Here is a 15,252-nt window from a genome sequence, read left to right on the forward strand (position 1 = left end):
ATTTATACAAAAATTTATAAATGATTTTTTAAGTTAGAAAATGTTTTATAAAACCTTATAAACTCTTTTTTTTCTTACTAAAAACCTATTGGAGTAAAAGTTATAACGATTCTAATTTTATAAACCCTTATGAATCAATTTATAAGGTTTTTATACATTAACTTAGAAACCTTAATAAATTAGTTGTATAGGTTTATAAATCAACTAAAAGATTCTATAACCATTTTGAAATCCTTATAAAACAATTTATAATGGTTTGTATAATAATTTATAAAGGTTTATAAGGGTATGTAAATAATTTAGAAGGGTTTATAAAAATAATTTGTAAAGTTTAAACACCATTATAAAGGATTATAAAACAATTTATAAGGGTATGTAAAATATCTGAAGCGGTGGAGACTTACTTGTTATCCGCATGTGCCTCAGAATCTGCCACATATCATCATCTCCTTACAAAGCCTGCACGTGTTCTTTAGTTTTATGAATTTAATCTTGTGTATCAAAGTTTTATGAACTTGACATAACTAATTGTAATCTATACATTTCCATTTGTACCATTAAAAATGAAATCAATAATCTCTATACAATATTTTTTATGTCCTTATGAAAATGTAAAAGGGGTTCTAAATACCTAAAGGGCACTGTTATAGACAATATTGTTTCGCACAATTAAAGAGAGTGGGTACATATATTTTTGCAATATAAAAACACAAAACTAGTGACTGTGTCAAAGTAAATAACAAAACCTTATAAATAAAGCATGACCAAAGAATTAACCTCAAAAATTGTTACACAAAAATGAAGAAGTCCTCCGCTTTCTTTATGTTTGCTCATAAAGAAGGCCACTTGGAGATTATTCCTAATAAAAACTGGAAGAACCTCTTATATAACAAAGAACCTCTTTTGTGTATTATTTATAAACTCTTATTAAATGTATCCATTAATAAGAGTTTATAAATATTTATAAATTGCAGCATACACAAGATAACGATTGATGTAGCTTCATCGGCCAAAAAATGATTTCCTGTAACAATGCCCTTTCTAGTTGATCTCAATGTAAAAGTGAACATATGTTTCATCGCTTTGCTTCTTTCTAGCATATTTGGTGAAAGAGCCATGTCACCACCCTTTTGTTGTGCTTCCAAATCAAGGAGGATCTGATCAAAGGCATGCTATATAAACACAGAGAAATACTTAATTTCAATTGGAAGAATCTGCAAAATAACAAGCTTTAAGCACAAGTTCACAAGAACATCTCCTCAGCTATGTTGGTTTCGCATTTTGCAGAACCAGAAAAAAATGATTTGCTTGTTCTTGGAAGAAACTTTGGAATGACCCAGAATTTTTTGTGATGTCATTGAGAGCATTACGAGCACCTCCAAGTTTCTTCTTCTGACCAATCACATATCACTTTTAACAGAAGCATCAGTAACATCAGTCTTTGAAAATAACAAACAAGCAAATTCTTGTTTCAGAGAATCTATCAACTGTTTAAGCATATGATTACACATAGGTGAGGACATCTATCAACTGTTTCAAAGAATCCATTCTCTTGAAGTTTGATCAGATATGTGATTACTTTAATGAATCTTGTTTGACACAATCAATTGTCATATTTGTATTCTTTTCTGAAACATAAAAAGCATAATGGTGATAGTCAATCTTTATATACACAGCTATATTGGGGGATAAAATTATATGTGATAATGACCCTCCATATACACAATTGTTTTATAATTAAGGTCTTATAGATGTAAAATCTAAGGAATTACTACTTCCAACAATAAGCAAATCATGAGTACTACATACTACCTTGTAAAATAACTGAGAACTCTTATATACAAAAATGTTAGCACTATGTTCTTTATCGATAAATTTATAAGGTCTTATAAATTTGAGATTTGAAAACTTCATACGGAAAACTTTGTCTCCCTTCCCAGAAATTGATCGATTTTGAGAAATCAAGCTAAAATTACAAAAGGAGACGAAAATCACCATCTATTACCCTTTCACCTTTGTTATGCGTTCAAGGTGAGAAATCCTCTTGTTTTGTTCGTTTGAGCTCGTCAGACATATGCTTCGTCAAATCTCGTCGGAATCGTTGAATCTTGTCGGCAAAAGTGTCAGAATCGTCGAAACTCGCCGGGAAGTCGCCAGATCTCGCTCGCCGGGAAGTCGCCAGATCTCGCTCGCCGCCGGAGAGCTCGTCGTCGGAATGCTCGGAGAGCTCGTCGAAGAGATCATCGGAGAGCTCGTCGGAGAGATCATGGGAGAGCTCGTCAGGTTCGTATCAGTCTCGTATTCAGTCTCGTTTGATTGGATTTGGAGAGCTGTGGGAGAGAATACACCAAGGGGTATAACAGTCATTTTATTATTTAGTTTTTAGTGGTAAAGTTGGTTAGTGTATTTTTGAAAAGTGGTATCATAAAAGTGGTATTAGTGGCAATTCCCCTTGATCTAGGTAGTATATGAAATTTTACTAAACTAAATATTAAAAAATTAGAATGATTCATATATACCATGAAAGATAGTTTAGAATATATTGATTCAAATGTAAAATGTGGTTTGAAATTTTTAAAACAAAAGTGAAGAGTATAAACTTAAGTATATAGAGCACTAGAGCCGACCCGCCCTACGGACGGGATGTAAATTTGAAAATTATTTAAATTGTTAGAGTAAATATATAATATAAATTTTTAAAAATTATTTTAAAATATCAATATTAGTTATGTATTCCAGTTTAGTGTAGAATCGATATATATATATATATATATATATATATATATATATATATATGTATATATATCAGTGTAGAATCGACCAATTTTCAGCTTATGATGTTGGTTAATCTGATTCTGGTAAAGTACATGTCTAGGATCATCCTTGTTGGGGATTTATGCTCGTTATGGTCGAATAATCATCTAACAGTTGAAGGAATTGATGGATTGTGTCAACTATAATCTCAAAAGTTATTTGAATGAGTTTACTTTTTAATCGCAAGTATCAACATGTTTATTTTGTGTTTATCTTTATTTCTTTTCCTGATACGGGTATTCTAGAAAGTATTTATGATTTGCAGTGTTCAAAATTTGAAATTTATTAAATATAACTTACATTCTAGAAAGTATTTATGATTTGCAGTGTTTCAAAATTTGAAATTTATTAATGGCTAAGAAAATATAATAGGAACGTATAGAATGAAAGTGTGAATACTAAAGGGGAGATGGTGGTGGGGGCTGTGTAAATTGGAGAAGTAGAGAGACCTGAAGTAAATTGAGAAGGAAGAGAGTTGGGCCAGATGCATGATAGATTCCTACTTCACGCTAATCTTTTGTTCTCCTCTTCAATCACTTCACAACACTCGTGGTGGTGATACTCATGCTGGGTTTATATTTTGTAACTTGCCACAGGAAAAAATGAATCTTTGTATAGAAGAAGAAAATAACACAGACTTTTAAGTCTGATAGTTAGCCATGTACATGATTTTAATCTCTTTTGGTCTCTCCTTCATCTGACAAATCTCATTTTAGCTCTGCATCAGACTCATGTTTCCTCATCATCCCTTTACTCTCTTCTTCTTCTTATCTTAGTTGTTGTTCCATCTGATCAAACAGAGATGCCATGTATCATTAAACATGGATGAAAATGACAATTCTTATTTTAGATCATATGAATGAATTCTCTGTAGATTTGATGAGCATTGTCTACACTACTTGAAAGCTGAGACAAAATTTGAAAAATAGGCAAACCCTTCATACAAAAGCATAAGCATAATAAGCACGCTGTTATTTTTACTCTCGAGATCATTTCAAATCAAATGTTCAAAAAATGTATCTGGAACATGTCTTTTAGCCAGGAGATAGATAGATACAGTATAAGCAGAATAAGGACACTGTTGTTTTTACTAAAGCAAAACTGGAAAAAAAAAACAACAGAAGGCTTCGAGAGAGATGATACCTTTCAACCTCTTCCTTTGGCATTTATATCAGTAAATAGCAGTTCATCATCACTATAAAGCAGATACAATAACATTCCAAAACATATATAAAACGCAACTGGCGAGAAAAGACCAAGCAATATAAAAAAAAGGTAGAAATACGTGAAGTGTGAGAGAAATAGAACCTTTAAACATGGGGAAATACCTGAAGAAGAAGCATGGAGTTTCCTTGCACGATCATTGCAGCTTCCCAAAGAAGGTTGAGGCAGACCTTCATTGTTCTCAACTTTATTCTTCAATTGCCTACAACACATGACATGAATATACCTTTTCAATTTCTTTTTGCCTATAACACATTCGTAACGTAGCTCAGAATCTAAACTATATAAGCTCCCCTCCATATATAGATAAAGCTTTCACATTTTACATTAAGTAAGTTAATAAATCAAAAGACTTCAATCTTCTAATTGGAACGAATCTTTGAATCAACTTCATTCAGATAATCAAACCACTAACCAACCAAGTATCTAAACCCAGAAACCATCGAAAGAGGAGTTAGCCATTTTTATGGAAGAATCTTTATGACATCCACAGCTTTGAGAGGATAATGATCAAGTGAAGAGGAGTTACCTTTTTATAGGTGCAGAGACAACAATCGTAACGCTTCGGTTGACTTGAACGGAAGAGACAAAACGTCACCATTGAAGATTCACACAACGATTCTTCATGTGAATTGAATACCTCGAAACTCCATTGTTGGTATCAGAGAATGAAGAAGAACAATGGGATTTGATTGTAAAAATAATTTCAACAGGTTAGTATATATTGAAAAAATATTGTTTGTGTTATTTATATATTTTTTTACATTTGTTTTTTGAGTTATCATTTGATTCAATTTGGCATATGATAAGTAGGTGATAATTGCACTGCAGGTAAAATTCTGGAACTCTTAACACATTTTAAAATTGATGTATCGGTAAAATAATGTATTGAGTCACGGAGTAATAATGATTTCATCACTTTGATCTTGTCTAAGAATTGTTGGTATTATTTGCTTTGTAGAAGTTAAGAGTCTTTAACTCCTTATTTTTTAAATATAACAACTTATTTTAAATATTTAAACTGCTTTTAACTCAAAATGGCATTAAGGTTATAATTGTTTTAGAGCACTTTAATATGTGTACTAGATTTTGACCCGCTCGACCGAGCGGGTGTCAACTTTTATTTTTATCTTTATTTATAGTAAATGTTATACTAATCAATAATTTGCAATATGTGTATTAATATAACATTTTGAAAGACAACGATGCATTTAATTACATCAAATATACTTTTTTGTATTGTACCGTAAACTATATGACCGATATTTATTGGACATCATAAACACAAATCCAAAATTTGTATGATAGATTTATGTACAAAATATCTAGAAAACCAGCTTTCTAAAATATACAGTAGGAAAATAGACAAATATGATTTAGTATGATATTAAAAATTGATACTTTAGTTATAACATTTGTAAAGAAATAAAAAGTTTGTAGGCAATTTATTCCATAGAAATAAAGCATAAAAGTCATATTATTCAAAATAAGGAAGGAATATATTATGAGGGGGAAGGGGTGTTCAGGTACCCATTTAAATTCGGTTCGGGTTTATTCGGGTTTTGGATTTTTGGTACTAAAGATTTCATTCCCATTTAGGAATTTATAAATTTTGGTTTGAGTTTGGTTCGGATCTTTGTGGGTTCGGTTTAGGTTTGGATAACCTGTTATTTTTAAATTTATCTATACTTTAAAAGTTTTAATTTACTTCGGTTCGAGTCGGGTTCGGTTACATTTTTCTAGATACCAAAATTTTGAACTTATGCAAATATTTAACCAATTCCGGTACATATTTGATACTATTTTATCGGTTCGGCTCTCCGGGTTTGAGTTTTTTTGTCCAGTCCATCTGATATATTTTTCTGTTAAATAAAGAGATAAAAACTAATATTATTTGGAAATATATGTGACTCCTACATGAATGATAGGTTGGTTAGGTTAGGTTATAGAATAATATTTATTAGTTAGCACAAATATAGGAAATAGTTTAAACTAAAGGAAAGAGCACGACATTTAAAAAAGAAATTTTAGTTTTGAATATTACTATGTAATATTCTCTGTGATTTTGTGTGTTAAAATATGATATTATATTATTTCTGATTTGAATTGTCGTGTGGAGGGAGTAACTTAACAAAAATTCTGATTTGAATGAATATAAAAAAAGTTTTGTTAGTACATATTAAAACAGTTATCGTTGAGGAAGAAAATAAATTATTACACAAAAAGATGAAATTAAACTATTGGGGTGTGGATTAAAATTTATCATCAATTTCATGTTTATTATTTATTGACTTTAATGTTTACTGTTTTGATATGGAATAATTTTTGGTTTAGATTTGATTTAGGAAACAATTTACTAATTAAGGAAAAGACAATGAATAGTTAAGATTAAGTTTATTTATTACTTCAGTGGCATTGTCTTGTAAATAAGTTAGAAGTCTTAGGGTTATTTTTTAATTGTACTTCTATTTTAATAAAGTAGATTTTACTTTTATAAATTATATACTTGTCTAAATTTGATGTCAAAAAAACTTGTCTAAGTTATAATAAAAATATAAAAATGTAATTATTTATTTTCTCTTAAGATTTTCTTTTATTTTTGACTATACCGATAAGTCACATATATTTTTAAATTTACAATTAGAGTAAGTAGACTGAAGTTATTTTCTCTTTTAGTTATATATTTGTTTCATGTATTAAAAAAAATTAACGAAATAATAAAAAAACAACTACTATTTGAATGACCATTTAAAATGTAAGTGTATTTTATTTTATTTTATTTTTTTTGTTAGAAATCACAAAGTTTTCTTATGATGGTATTTGGGATATAAATTTTTAGAATGACAGTTGAATTATATACACTAACTATAGATTATTTCTTATTTATGTATGTTTATTTATTGAATTAATTAGTTTTTAGAAAAAAGTGTTTTAGCTCTAATAAAAAACCGTTTCACATGATACGGTCTATTTTGATTTTTTGAGCTTTACATGACATTTGCTATTTCTAGTATGCTAACATTGGGATAATAACAGTAACCAAGTCAACATTGGCCGCACCTGTTCTTCTAGAAATTATGTTCCTAAAGAGTAAAATTTGCCTCAATAAGATTTTTGAAATATCATCTTATATGATGCAACGGTTGGAATTGTCAGCTGTTCGCAAGCAGGAAATAATAAGAATATCAACATAGTGATGCTTGCAAGAAGAAAAGAATGGGTATATTATGACGCCAATCCTAAGTTTCTAACTATAGTCACTTAGCGCATCTCTAAGAAAAATCTCTCAACATGACAATTGTCATGAAAGGTCTAGAGACGTCTCTTCCTCCCGAATCGTCTCTTCCATTATTTCTTTTTCTCTTATTCTTTTCTGTTCTTTTTAATTACTTTTATGTTGATCGTCTCTTCCATTTTTTTTTCTTTTTCTCTTATTATTTTCTGTTCTTTTAGTTACTTTTATGTTGAGAGATCATGGAAGATAAAAGATGAGATTAGAATTTCTAGCTAAACTGATCTTTAAGGTGCAAAATCAAAGCCTAAAACGTTTTAGTTACTTCTAATCTGATTAATCCTGAGTTTTAATAAGTTTTTTTTTATTCTCACCATTTTAACCAGTATCTAGTATATGGGTATGACCTTTCACTTTTTTTTACTAATAGGCTCACTATTTACAACGTTTTGCATAGTGGCTCTGCAGTTTTCCCTCACGTAAGAACAAACTTCAGTTACAAATAGCAACATACAATATGCAAAAGTCCAGATTGTTTTAAATCATTACAACACATGCTTCAGGATAACAACGAAAAGCTTCAAGCTAGCAAATTTTGGCTCATCTGAAAATCCTTGATCTTCTGCAACTCTTAAGCTGAAACTCTTTCAAGTGTAGTAACATTACAGGATCATACTTCTTCGTGAGTTTCCATAAAGATTGGTGTGGTTATTCGCCTAGTTGGTGCAAGTCCCAAATGCTGGGTAAGCCAGGAGGATAAGGAAATTGCTGACCGCGCCGTTTAGTATGTTTCACTGACGGTGATAAAAATAGAGGTGAGGAATAGAAGCTCAATCAAAGCCACAATTTTAACATGTTTCACATTCATAAGTGATGATGAAGTAAAGCTCTTGTTCTGATATGAGCAAACCTTAATCACTAAAATGGCATTTAGTTGACTGTTTCAGAGCAAAATTATTTTCCATTCGTATAAGAGAACATAGTAAACATTCTAATTGCTAATCTATTAGCAGCTCACAATACCACAAACATAAACCGTTGCACCCTATCAAACAGTGGTTGAAATCACAATAACCAAAAAAAAATCAATGCTTCAAAAAATTTTCTTTTGCTAAATGCTTCAATGTTCTTATACTAAAAGCTTAGAAAACAGAGTAAGTGAGTAACTGTCCCACAAAGAGACATTAAATCCCAGACGTCTTTTCATGTTCTTCAGAAAGTTTAGACTAACCTGTGATCCAATTCTTTCTTCTAGTGGTGTGAACAAAAATTAGGCCATGAAACGACTCTTTCCTCCAGGACTATCACTCACCGCGTACTCTTCACTGAGATGATTTCACCTATAACATCTTTTGAAGATGGAAAACAAAAATAAGCAATTTAGTTGGATCAGCGGATAACAATACAAAAAATAAAGCCAGAACAAAAAAAATCATACATCCCATAATCAACAATCAGGAAGAAGACCCAAGAACAAACACATCATATTTCTGGATAATCTAATTAGGGACAGAACTCAAACTCAACCTCTGAATCTAATATCAGAGAAAGAAAGAAGAAGGGATTGTGAGTTGGATGTGAGGATTATTTACATATTTATACAGAGCTAAGACCGCCTCACCCTCTATACCGTTGCATTGAAGGTCTCATAGTGGGTGTTTGAATTGATGGCCATGAACAACAGACACAATAACGCTCTCCGTTTAGATTGATAGTGAAGGTGGAGAGTCTCTCGGTGCCGATGGAAGAGAAGAGTAAACAGAGGGAAGAAATTTAGGGTTTGACCGATTTCAGAAACGGGCCAAACGGCCCACGAAAACATTAACTCTAGAAACAGGCCCACGAACGACGACCTTTTAATGAAACGAAGCGAATCGATACACGGGACGCGTGGCGGCATGATATCACAGGAGTTTCCAGGCTGTCTGCCTACGTGGACACCCTAGGAGGGATTTAAACCCTATTTTATATAAATAGATATATATATATATATATATAGATAGATAGATAGATAGATAGATAGATAGATGTAAAAATGCTTTTCTTTTATTGTGTTTTGTTTAGTTTATTTTGTAAATTAAACAGTAAAGTATTAAAATTTTAAGTATATTTGTTGTTTTTATTAAATTATATTATAAATATTTTGTTTAAAGTTGAGTTCAAAATTTTTATTGAGATTTTTAAAACAAATACATTATTTAGACAAACCAAAAAATAAGGAAACCAAGTTTAAAAAATTCAAAAATAAGAAGAATGTAGAAAAAATTAGAACAGATCTAATTAATTTTATTAAATTGGGAACTTTTTTATTAAAAAAAGTGGGACATCATAATTGAATTTTTTCAATAATCTAAGGCCATATGTGTATATTTAATAAATCTACTTTATTAAACCATGAGTGAATTTTATTTAATATAAAATTTCTTATTAACTTAAATTATTTTATTTTTAAAATATAATTATTAATATATATGAACACATTAACTGTTTTTATGTTTATAAATACGTCAAAAATAGTTGATATAATTAAAAATTACTGACCACGAATATGTTATATAACATATTATTTTGATTAATTTAATACTTAACCACAATATGAACAACCCCTGTTCTAAAACGCGCTCGAGTTGCTGTATACGCGGCCGAGAAAACGCCAATCGGACCTTCACCGTGGCGAACTGATGCTGATCGGTGGTGTTAGGCGGTGCAGCGAGTTTTGTCCGCGTTGACTTATAATAACCGTAAAATTGTAAGGCGGCGCGTTATTAGCACTACAGTGACTCTCTACAAATCTCTATTTCTTCTTCCTCAGTGACCTGACTCTACTTTACAAACGCCTCTATCACTTAATCTCTGCAATATATTGGTACTTCAAGACCATTTCTTCGATGGATAAGCTGGAGCATGTGCTTGTGCTGAAGAACGACCGATGGTTCTTCACTTCATGGCTAAGCTAAATGAATCTGTGATGAATCTGAAAGTCATAGATCTCTGAGATTTTTTTTCTCCACCATCGCTAACGCCATTCTCGAGGAGAGAAGGTTCGGATGTTGCGTATTAACACCAAAGACAGACGAGTGAAAGGTGTTGGGCTTTTTGAATGGACTTTGCTTAATTATCAGCAGCCCAAATTATAAATAAGATGAATGTGATAACAAGCAAACAAGTAAAATTATATCAAGGTAGTAATATTATTACGGCGAGGCTAAATATGTTTAAATTTTAATGTTTTATGGATAAAAAATATTTAAAACACATTTAAAACCTAGAATATATATACAATAACCTATATAAATGCTTTTGAAAAAATCCCCGCGTAATCCCCGAATAATTGATTCGGCGCTAGGCCCTATCTATCCGCACGCGTAGCGCCTAGCGCAATCTTGAACAGGGTGAACAACCAACAAATTATGAACAACTAAAAATATCGATTTATCATAAATGTTATATATTACGAATTGAAAACCAACATATAGAGTTTTTAATGACTTTTATCATCTAATTTTATCTCATTTTAATCATTTAGATAGCATATTAGATGTATATATGCATAATTGCATATAAAGATTAAAGTACACATTTGAGAAATTTGGAGCAAAATTGTGAGGTTATTTCTATGAATTTAGAAGTATCGGGAAAAATATGAAAACAACAAATAATTCAGGTACCAAGGTTACAAAAATTCGAATATTTTTTGGGTCTAAATAACACAATTGAAAGATTTGGAATTGATTTGGAAGAATGTTGCTGCAATTTACAAAGTGTTTGGTCGATTGAAAATAATTAGAAATATGAGAGATTTAAAGTGCAAATAAGGAGAAGCCAGCCATTAGAATGGATGGAAGTTTATCTTCACTGGATATGGAGCTGGACAACGCCGGCGGCCATGACGACGAAGCTACGAAGTCACAGAGACACGAAATAGAGACGTTGTGGACTTTTTTTGTTTTGAGAAAAGGGACGCTGTGGACTTCAGAAGCGTTAAGCAGTAAGTGGCAGATTTTTATCTGAGTTCCATAAATTTTTTTTTTAAAGTTTGAGTTCCATAAAAATCACAAACTTTTTCTTCACAAAATGTGTGGACACGATCATGGGGAAGAAGATAAAATATTTTCAGAATTGTTGGAAAGTTCTATTTACATCCAAAAAGAAGAAGAGGATGTAGTTTTCTTTTGAGGTAAACTGGAAGAAAATCTAAACGATTAGGTTTGAAAAGGGATGCAGATATAATAAAGAGAGGAGAAGATGAAAGATTTAAAAAAAAAGATAGAAGATGAATAACACAGAAATGTTGAGACTTAAAACGATTAGGTTTGGAAATAATGGGTTAAGAAATATGTAAAACTATGTTTTGATCAATGACATAGAATTGTAAATTTTATTTGTATTCCTGTTTTAATAGATTAGATATATTAGACATCTGTATCAGTTAGAAGAGTAGCCGTCGGTCTTCTTTCTCTTGCTCCGGTGGTTGGTGGTTCTCACCACCACTGGGAGCGGGTAAGACTCTGGAGAAAGAGACTCTCAAAGCTCTTTAGCGCCGGCTTTCTGTCTCCGGAAAGGAATGGTTCTTCTAACATCTCTATCGTCGGTTTTGTGTCTCTAGGAAAGATGGTTTTTCTAGCATCTCGATCACCGAAACTTATGTTCTTGTGTGGTGAATTAATATTAGTTTGAAGTCGTGGGAATACTGCTTTTGTTTGGTTCTTGTTGTTTCAGTCACTTCGTCGCATCCTAAGTTAGCTTTTTGGGTTCGTTTTTTGTGATTTATGTTCGCTGTAAAGGTATCTACTAGACCTTATCTTGGACCTTTGTGGTTTTGGGAGATGGTTTCTAGACGAAGCAGTTAACTTGACCTTCAGTTTTTCTCTTGCGAGGAGGTGGGCAGTCTTTGTTCTATAGGTCACTTGGCTGCCTTGCGAGTGTCCGCGTGTAAGAACTGGTGGTCTTCTTTGACGTTTTACCAAGTAGCGTTTCAAGGTCTTTTGTCCTTGTATCTTAGTTTTAGTGGTGGTTTCTAGTCATGCAAGTTTCATATAGATAGCATCTGCTGGAGTTGGTGTAGATTTGACTTCTCGATTGTTTCTGATGTTGATGGTTCTAATATGGCTTGGTGATATTTCCTTCAGGGTTGGGACTGCTCAAGACATTTGTTCTTTAGGTCAGCTCCATTGATATTGAATTCTTCTCGAAATATGGAAGTAATAGATTTGTGGACATATATGAGTTTTAGGCTCAGTTTATGTCTTTATTTTATTTTGTTTGGTTTATGTTCTTTGTCTTTGGTTTCTTATCGATACTATCTATCTCAACTTTCTTCGAGTTAAAAAAAAAATATTAGACATCTGTATATTTACTCATTTCCAAAAACATTGGTATACACTACTTAATTTGAATTATTATACTTCTGAAACTTTCCAAAAGCATTGAAAATCAAAATACACAAATTCACATTAAAAACGTTCATTGCAAGTAATTTATTATGTTTCTCGAGCACGTACATTATACATATACTACTTAAATTTGTAATAATAACTGTAGAGTTTAGGGAAATTTTAACCTTGAAATGATATTAAGTAAATTAAGATTAATTTATATAAGATATTTCTTTTAGATAGATTATTCACAAACATAATAAACCAAACTGAATCGTAAACCAATCCAAACCAAAGTTTAATTTAGGATTCAGTTCATCTAATCTCAGTCATCTCTAATCAATACATTCAACCATTGATATAACCTTCAAGCTTATGCATAATTGACCATGGAAAATGCAGTTATAATCTTAGGACTGAGAAGAAATGGTTTTTGCTTAAGATATAAATTTGATGTGTTTATGTTACTATTGCTTTTCACGTCTTTGTATTCTAATATATAAAATTACAGAAAATAGTATCTCTTATAGCATTCTCTGATCTATGAAGCTGGTTGTTTTATTAGCTTTGTAATGAAGATTATGCAGGTACAAAATGTTTACTTTGATAATGGAGATGTGATGTCAATAGACGGAAGAAGAGAAGAAGAAACGGCAAACGCAGTTTCCGGTTATTTGTGCGGTAAGCAGAAAAAGCAAAGAGGATGGCGGCTCCTAGGGCTTTGGCGATAAAAAGGCGACTTTTGTCTCCAAGGTTTCCGCCGTTTTCTGCGTCAGATCATAGATCCCCAGGCTACATCGAGGCACAAAGGAGACTACAACACTCTTTGTTCTTTCCCCTGCAACGGATCTCTCTGGCTTCCTCTCCTCTAGCTCTTGCTACGCTTACTTTATTTGCAAGTCTTATCTCTGCCCTAGGCTTGTGTTTGGTTTCTTCTTATTTTCGACTCTCTCTAGCTATTGCTACGTTTCTACTTTGAATCTGAGGTTGTATTAGGCTTGTGTACCTCTCCTCTGCATGACAGTATGAGTAACTCCAAGGATCTGACATACCATGGAGGGAGCTCTTCACAAACGAAACAAAAGATTGATCTGGAGAAGGTTATTATCAAGATCCCGGAATGCGATATGACAGTCATGGCAGAGCGCTTCAAACTGACTCTCATCGGAAGGGTCCTTCACCTCGGTAGCAGAAGCATCAAAGCTCTGATCACTCAGTTACCCAAACCTCGCATATGGAACGTTGAAGGAAGGGTTCGTGGAAGAAACTTGGGTAATGGATGCTTTCAATTTGACTTTGGCAATGAAAAAGACCTTCATGCAGTTCTAAACAGGAGGCCTTGCCATTTTAATCAATGGAGCTTCCCTCTTGAACGATGGGAACCGTTTACTCGGAATGATTTCCCAAACACAATACCTTTTTGGGTGCAAGTCACAGGAGTACCAGTACACTTCTGGAATGATGGGACTTTCACTGAGATTGCTAAAGCACTGGGAACAAAGCTCGCTATTGATGCAAAGAGTGCAAGGATCCACGTCTCTGTCAATATTGACATGCCTCTCCAGTTCGAAGGAACGGTTGGATTCCCGAATGGAGATACTGGGAAAGTTACTTTCCTCTATGTGGGACTCCATAGATATTGTTTCACATGCAAGATGATTTCTCATGATGAGAACAATTGTTCGGAGTTATCGGAGGAGCAAAGATTGCAGAAACGTCTAGAAAGATTGGCTCAAAATACCCCTGGCTCCCAACGACAGTTCCCTCTCATGGAGAACCAAAACCGCAGCTCAACTGGAAAGAGACAAAGATCTCCTACTCTTGAGCTCTCTCGGAAATCCCCGCCATGTAAGCTTCAAACCACTGCCTCTCATGGAAGAAATGAAAACTATGGAACGGGGGAGGTCTCTCGAGAGAAAGAGTTAGGCAACTTTGACTACTCAAGACCGAGGAACCAGAAGTATGGGAATTCCCAATATTACCAAGACAAATCCCCACAGAGAAACAGAACGGCATCGTATAGAAGATCCCTGCCTCGTCAGGCAGTTTGGGGACGACTAGATAGGGCACCACTCCCATCTCATTCTTCGGGACATGCTTCCCATGGACTACGCTCACAGGCAGTACGCCAGGACTACAAAACAAAGAGTAACTACAGTGAGAGGGACAGAGGACGCGACACTCGTTATCGAGATCATGCTAAGCCTGCTGATTATGATCGTTTCAGAGGGCCAAGGGAGTCAAGGTATCATGAATGGCGTCCAAGGGAGCAACAAAGGGACAAGAATGGTCCAAAGGAAGCTGTTGATGATCGGATCAATGAGTCTAGAGAGTCTCTGCGAGCATCACACATACCAGTTAGGGTGGAACAAGAGAGGTCTGACTCCCAGAGGACAGTTTCAGAACAAATAGGTCATGCACAGACAAATGGAGAACATGGAAGTGGACCACAGAAATGAATCGGAGGAGGAACGGCGCAGGAGATTGAAAGGAAAAGCTATCATGACTTCAAATGCAGATACTTTAATGCAACAGGCAAATGATACAACAAGCACAGCGCTTCTCATTGGGAGAAATACCATCATAATCAAGGAGCCATCTGCTCGG

General features: G+C 33.3%; 2 long non-coding RNA genes across 3 annotated transcripts; both read right to left on the bottom strand.

Annotated features, from left to right (window-relative positions):
- Nucleotides 1-3,409: 3,409 nt before the first annotated feature.
- Nucleotides 3,410-4,743, bottom strand: LOC108860488 (uncharacterized). Its single transcript, XR_001950698.2, has 4 exons — nt 4,568-4,743; nt 4,143-4,240; nt 3,958-4,009; nt 3,410-3,602 (listed from the first exon to the last, which is right to left on the bottom strand). It is a non-coding gene; the product is annotated as an uncharacterized LOC108860488 (long non-coding RNA).
- A 2,922-nt stretch (nt 4,744-7,665) lies between these two features.
- LOC108859517 (uncharacterized) lies at nt 7,666-9,049 on the bottom strand. Of its 2 annotated transcripts, none has more exons than XR_001950490.2 (3): nt 8,892-9,049; nt 8,502-8,619; nt 7,666-8,064 (listed from the first exon to the last, which is right to left on the bottom strand). It is a non-coding gene; the product is annotated as an uncharacterized LOC108859517 (long non-coding RNA). The 2 variants fall into 2 exon arrangements; XR_001950491.2 differs by having other exon boundaries at nt 8,863-9,045.
- Nucleotides 9,050-15,252: the final 6,203 nt, after the last annotated feature.

The sequence above is a fragment of the Raphanus sativus genome, chromosome 5 (genome assembly GCF_000801105.2).
Source record: "Raphanus sativus cultivar WK10039 chromosome 5, ASM80110v3, whole genome shotgun sequence".
Classification (NCBI taxonomy): Eukaryota; Viridiplantae; Streptophyta; class Magnoliopsida; order Brassicales; family Brassicaceae; genus Raphanus; species Raphanus sativus.